We start from the raw sequence: 6,951 nt of genomic DNA, 5'->3' as shown, positions 1-6,951 counted from the left end.
GGTCCAGAGGAGGGCCACAAAAATGATCAGGGGGCTGGAACACCTCTCCTATGAAGAAAGGCTGAGAGAGTTGGGGTTGTTCAGCCTAGAGAAGAGAAGGCTCCGGGGAGACCTTATTGCAGCCTATCAGCACTTAAAGGGGGCTTATAAAAAAAAGATGGGGGCAAACTTTTTAGCAGGGCCTGTTGTGACAGGACAAAGAGGAATGGCTTTAAACTAAAGGGGGGTAGATTTAGACTAGATACAAGGAAGAAATTTTGTACACTGAGGGCGGTGAAACATTGGACCAGGTTGTCCAGAGAGGTGGTGGATGCCCCATCCCTGGAAACATTCAAGGTCAGGTTGGACGGGGCTCTGAGCAACCTTATCTAGTTGAAGATGTCCCTGCCCATGGCAGGGGGGTTGGACTAGATGACCTTTAGAGGTCCCTTCCAACCCAAACTATTCTATGATTCTATGATTCTATGATCAGAAAACATAGATGCTGTCTCACAGTTTCCACGAGTAGTAATAACCTCTGTGTCACTGAAGTTTGCTAAAACCAATTTCTACTATGGTATAGTTATTTCACAGGCCATACTAGATGTATCATAACTGATGGGTTTAAGAGCACAGACCGGTTCAGATCCCCTGAGACCGGAGGCTGGTGACACCACCCCCTTTTACAGTTGCTGGAGGGAAAAAGAAACCATACTCACTCCACCTACCATGTATGTACTACAATGCTAGGTACGCAAGCGAGCTGCAATTACTTCTTTCTGTGAAATCCAGGGTCTGGTAGTCTTAGAGAAAGGATTAATCTGTAAATACGCATTGGCTCATTAACAGTAAAGATAGCCACCATGCATTGGGGTGAATTCATCTCTTGTACAAATCATCAGGAGAATCTAGGGAGATTGTTCTGCAGGGAAGTATGGGTGCCTTTACATCTGAGAGGAAGGAAATGGCCCATGGCTTAGTGCTGGCATTTAAAGGCAAGGTCTTGTGTGTGAAAGGTCCAGCTGTGCAAAAAAACTGCTGAGCTCAGTTTAGGGCAAAATGAGGAAAATTTGTCATCTCTGCATCTGAGTTCAGGCTTCACACTGCAGTCGTGGGAGTATAATTAAAAAAGAGAAACCTGATTTTTCCCTACCTTGGACTCTCTGTTATCATTCCCATTTGCCAAGCAAGTGCATGCTCTAGCTGCAGCAGATGAAGTCAGACTGGCAGCATGCTGTGCTCACACAATGGAAGCCTAAATGCCGGCACAAAAGGCACAACAAAATAAAGTCCAGTTTGAACCGTGAGGGAAAGAAGTGCTGAATCAATGGTTTAGATCTGGCCGAGATGACTGTGAGGCCTAAAAGAAGCTTTGGCTTTGGTCCTGAGAGCACCTAGCCCTTCTCTGCGTTATTGTGCAGGCTCAACACAAAGCTAGATCCTGTAGCAACAGGGCTACAGGTTTTTATGAATATTCCACAAGTACTCATTTCTTCCCTAGAATAGAGAAGTCAGACATAGCTTGCACATGAAACTTTACACTGTTTCCAGGAAAATGGGAATTGAACACAAATGCTACATTTTGACACTCAGCTGTGGAGAAAGCAGAGAATAATTATGTCTTGGATACCTCATCATCCTGCAAGTCTTCCTCCAGCTGGAGAATGTCCTTCAGCGCGGTTGCAACCACCTTCTTCCTCTTGCGAATGAAATCCTGTTCCTGGGCACACAGGTCAAACCCCAGGCGTACATCTAGGTCTTCCTGGCTGGAACAGAGGATCAGGTATCTCACATCATGTTTATAGTCTAATTCAGCATTTGAATTGCTTCTACTTCATAAATAGACATGTCTTCACCATCAGGTCTATATAAAGCAAAACAGGAAGAGATGAAATGTTTTAGTTTGTTCTTGGAGAACAACAGTGCGTCTTCCTTTGGACTGAGGGGGTTTCTTTTTTTTTTTTCCTTGCCGAAGATGCCTGAAATTAACTATAGCTACAAGCAACAGCATTGTTCCCTTTCAGACATAAAGCCAAAAGCCTGCAGAGGGCAGTGTTTTAAAGGTGGCTTCTAAACGCACCTTCAAAAGTTGAACTAACTTCCACTGATACCTGCGAATTGTGGACTGAAGTTGTGGACTTTCATGTTCAGATGTTTTTTTGTGTGTGGGTGTATATAGTAATTTATGGATATTTACAAGCACTACAGTTGCAGTTTGGATGCTGCTATGAAAATCTTTCTTAGGTGTGGTAAGCAAGAAGTTTTTAAATGACAGCTGTAAACTGTATGTCTATTTCATAGCATGTTTACTGAAAATAAACAGCACAATAGAAGATGCACCTGCTTTTGTAAGGGAAGAGAACTTCATACAATGTAACATATTCATCTTATAAATTTTACTAATGCCTTAACCATATCTCAAAATACACAATGTGTTTCCTTGGTTTAGAAATAAGCAATCACTTGACTGAGTTAATTTGCATTTATCTCTTTGAGTAGACATTAAAAAGTATATGCAGGTACATTTATTATTTCAACTTTTTCATATCCTAGAGTGACCAGGCACTCTGACTTTGGTCTTTTATTTTTTTTCTCTGACCTTGGGAAACAGAAAGGTTTCTTTCAATTAGTTTTGTAATGCTGCTTTTATTGAAAATCTGCATTTGGCAATAATTTGTAGAGGTATCAAAGATTGTCTACAGTAGCCCTTAGAATATAATTTTGATTGCAGCAAAATATCAACAGAAAATTGACATGTTCTTTATAAAACCTTTTCTTAACTCCCTGTATAGTCCCATTACATAAACTCATGGCCGCTGAAAATATCTGTATTGTGTACTGAGTTCATTTTATTTTATAGTCTGAAATGAGGATGAGCCAGCATTCAGGATGCAGACAGTAACAAAGGGATTGGAACTTGATTGACAACTATCCAAATTCAAAGAACCGAGAGGAAAAACACAGAAGGAAGATAAATAAGATCTCTTACCATTTTTTCACCTTAAAGTGCAAATCAAATTTTCTGTGCTGAAAATTAAAAACATAAAATCATGAATATCGATATTTTGTTTAAAACAATCCTTTTCCCCCACTCAGAATGAGACATAGCTCTTTTGGGTTATCATTACATCTACAAAGCTCTGAACTTCAGTAAACTGGGATTGGGAGAGAGACTCTCCTCTCAGTGTTTCATTAGTACCCAGAGATGTGCATAGATATAATAAATGAAGACTTTGGTATTATCATCTATAGTCTGCATCTTCTCTCTGTTGTGAAACTCAGGTGTAGCTTGTGCTGGTACTACTTAGCTACACAAATAAACAGCAGAAGAGCCGCAGTGCTACACCTCACCTCCCTGGAAGGGTTCACTGTTAAACACGGGTCTTGAAACTAAAGTCTCTCACACAACAATGTGAGATACAAGGGGAAGCCAAAGACACTGAGCACCCCATAAGTGTGGCATGGGTTTGTCTCCCATGGCAGTGTGCCAGGCTGCAATCTCACCCCTCTGTCCCGGTAGCACCCAGTGACCTCCAGCCTGGCTAAGGACACAGACAAGAGAAGGAGCATGAGCAACAGCTTAGACATTTTTCTTCTTCCTCCTTCTCCTCTGGATTTCCCATTTTACTTTGCCCCAAATAATTTACTTCATTATGCATCGCCCTAGATTCAAGGGAGGTTAGAAAACAACTGGCCCTGTGTAAAGAGAGATGGTCTTTGGTTTCTGTTTCTTGGGAACCAGCAACAATTTTTAAAAGCTTGCGAAGGATTCCCCATGGCCAGCGGACACTTACCTCGCCAACTACCTCCTGCTCAGAGGGGAGCGACTTCAGAGGGAGAGCCAGGGGGACACCTCTGCTCCTTCTTGCTCCACGTGACACGCAAGCACACTGAAAAGGAGCACGGAGTGCTTTTTGGTTAAGACAGAAATGTTCTTCTCTTGCTGCCTACTCACACGTAAAGGTCAGATCATAGGACTGTCTGTGTTGTCTACCATGTTCTGGGGTAACGTACAAAGGTGGGAAGCCTCCTCTTCTTTGTGAGTACAACATCCAGGGAGGGTTGCTTGTATTTGGCATAGTGGAAGAAAGTGGGATCTGGGAGAGGGGAGCGGGAGTCACAGCTCACTGAAACTCTCTGCGTTTCTTCAAAGGATCCTCTCACTGTAAATGTTAGCTCATTCTCTAAAACAATGAGATAAAATGCACACAAAACGTTACTTCTAATTGCACAAAAGAGAGAAAGGGAAAAAAAAGAAGCAAAAGGTAGCTTTGAACAAACCCCTTCTCTTCCTTTGTATTTGGAAAGCTGTCTTCTGAAAGTGGTCCAAGACCCAAACATTACAGGTAGTTGTATCTTTATAATGGGCTGAACAAAAAGCCGGATGGGAGTGTGGTGTGAATGGCACTGAATTTTAGACTGCTGCATTTCTATTGCAGTTGCATCATGACACGGTGAATGCAACCAGGTACTTCGCATTGTAAATCATTCTCATCCCAGGCCAAATAATGAGCAACAGAGGTTCTCAGTCCCCTAAAGTAAGATCTGACTCTGCAGCAGATGACCCTATTTATATGAAGATATCAGCTAATCCTGCCGGTATGCGTTACGCGTGCTCTGAGATTGCCTACCAGATCCAGCCCCTCAGGGGATGTGGGCAGAGGAACTTCTAGATTCTGGATCTTGATCAGGGTCAGACGGGAGCCAGCTGCTGAGCGGCTAACCCCTGCAAAAAATGAGGTGTTTCTGTGTGTATGCAGAAGTCGAACTGTCAGAGATCCTGAGGAAAGTTAAGGACATGGACTATTGCGCCTAAGGAAGTAAGCTTCTTCAGGGTTTAGCAGTACTACAGCAGAGGTTTTCAGGATCTCAGCGCGGGGTTTAGATACCTTCTGTACAAGCATCTGATGCTGTTTCTAGTCTGGCAAAAGGCTCCCTGTGAAATTAGAACCCTGAACCTACACCTGCTGCAGAACGGGTGGCATTCCCTACTGCAAAGTGTTTACAAATCACCTTAGATGTGGTCAATTAAAGCCTTAGTATTTGGATGATGCAATTTCTAGGCATTGTTAGAGAGGGTAAAATCACTAATATTCAGATAAAGAATTAATAATCTTACCTGAAAAATACTTCTTTTTCATCCTGCTGTCCAAGTGAACTTCCAAGCAGGCTACTTCACGACACTAGAATAGACGTGATGGGGACAGAGAGTTAGATTACTCATCCAGCCATCTCACCACCAGTGCTGGCAGATGTTGGAAAGGTTATTGTAGGAAGGGTCACTGCTTGAATGTGGGGCCAACTGTGTTGGAGACTTCTGTCAGACCCAGTGAAAGTGAGAATTAACTTCATCATCATGTGGGAAGATGGTGCTATGCTAAACACATTGTTATTTTCAATGGATGCAGAAAAAACAAGGGAAAATGATAGCAGTCTGAAGGCTCCTCTAAGATCATGCTGGCCTCCTCCAAGATAAAGCTCCTAAGAGAAAAACTATTACTAAAGAATGAAGACTTGCAATGTTTCCCTCACTGCCACCATAGTCAGCTAAGGTAAGGAATGGGGTGCGAAAGAACACAAGAGAACAAAGCAAAGAATGTTTTACCACTATTGCCCCATTTGTGATGATGGTTTCAGGAGGATCCCGGCTAGAAAACAAGAACAAATAATATGTATTTTATAAACAACATAATCAGGATACTGTCCTGAACAGGACACATTTTTCTCTCTTAACTTTTTATTTATTTGCTCTTTCCTATTGTTTGTAGAGGTATGCTCCCTTTTCACTAGATGCCACATAACTACCTAGCAGAAATGGTTCAATTGCAATAAAACACCTGGAAAGTGCTTGTAACAGCCTTAATAGCACAGGTATGTCACAGATTGGGTAGCAACATTCTCCTCAGCCATAAGCTGCTCAGAGAATCCTCTCCAGAAAATCTATAGATTTACTGCAGTGGGATTTACCAGCCCCAGAAAACCAACTCTGAACTGTGTAAGTGATATATAAATTTTAAGAGAAAGTCACAGAATTAAAAATTCTGAACTCATTCTCCACATCGTGGCATTTTCCTTTCTTACAATGATTTGCTGATGCACACATTGAGTTTAGAAAAAGGGTGAATCTGGCTATTAAGATGATACTCGGTGTACAGGTTTCTTTGCACTGATGCATCACTCCAAGCTGCTGCTCCCATAATAATGGGGTTTTACTCACATGCTCTCCAGTACAAACTCAACTTCCAGCTCCTCCCTTCTCTGAAAATGAAAGAAAATAAAAATGAAGCAGTCTCAATTAGCATGTGCAGAGGTTTGCAGAGTGACCTTCATTCTTGCAAGCACAGTTTCCTTTATGCTTTAATAAGTAACAATATTCTGTTTTGTGCTTGCTGTTGTCAGCATTAGAGGACAGAAGCAGCTTTTTCTTCCCCAAGGAAAAGATCGCAATTGTACTAGCAGAACAAAGCATGTTTGGTGCTTATAAGTCTCCCTAGTAAACCTTTGTTTTTCATACTTTCTTCCCTGCCAGCTTCCATGTGCTGAATACGATATGCTAAGACTTAGTGTTTAGTAAAATATTGTGGAAACAGGCCATTTCCCTGTCCTTGTATTGTTTTTCTTTTTATAATCTTTGTGAGGATTAGATAAACTCTGTCATTTTCTGTCAGATTATTAAAACTGTGAAGCTTCCCTAAAATTGCATCTGCTCTGGGCCTTGGGAATTTGGCCGTAATCTGTGCCAGAGGAAACCGACAGGAATTTGAGAAGGCCGTCTATTTTGTCACTGGTGTGCAATTTCCAAGATTTTAATAAATTTTGTTACATTTTTACCACCAAGCTGGTCCTGGTGCTAAAAGACAGAAGAGACAGCACACCTCTTTAATCAGAGGGGAGAGAATGGACGTCAAGACATACTAAATGTCTGACCGAGCTCTTACCTGTGGATTTAGTGGGAATGCCGTAAACACTCTT

The 6,951-nt window shown here is 41.8% G+C and overlaps 1 pseudogene; it reads right to left on the bottom strand.

Annotated features, from left to right (window-relative positions):
- The window catches only part of LOC103912810, a 42,055-nt pseudogene that overhangs the window by 14,796 nt on the left and 20,308 nt on the right, over window positions 1-6,951 (bottom strand).

This window comes from Pygoscelis adeliae, unplaced genomic scaffold (assembly GCF_000699105.1).
Source record: "Pygoscelis adeliae isolate BGI_AS28 unplaced genomic scaffold, ASM69910v1 Scaffold22, whole genome shotgun sequence".
Lineage (NCBI taxonomy): Eukaryota > Metazoa > Chordata > Aves > Sphenisciformes > Spheniscidae > Pygoscelis > Pygoscelis adeliae.
The sequence above is the reverse complement of the archived record's forward strand: the minus strand, read 5'-3'. Positions and strand labels throughout refer to the sequence as shown.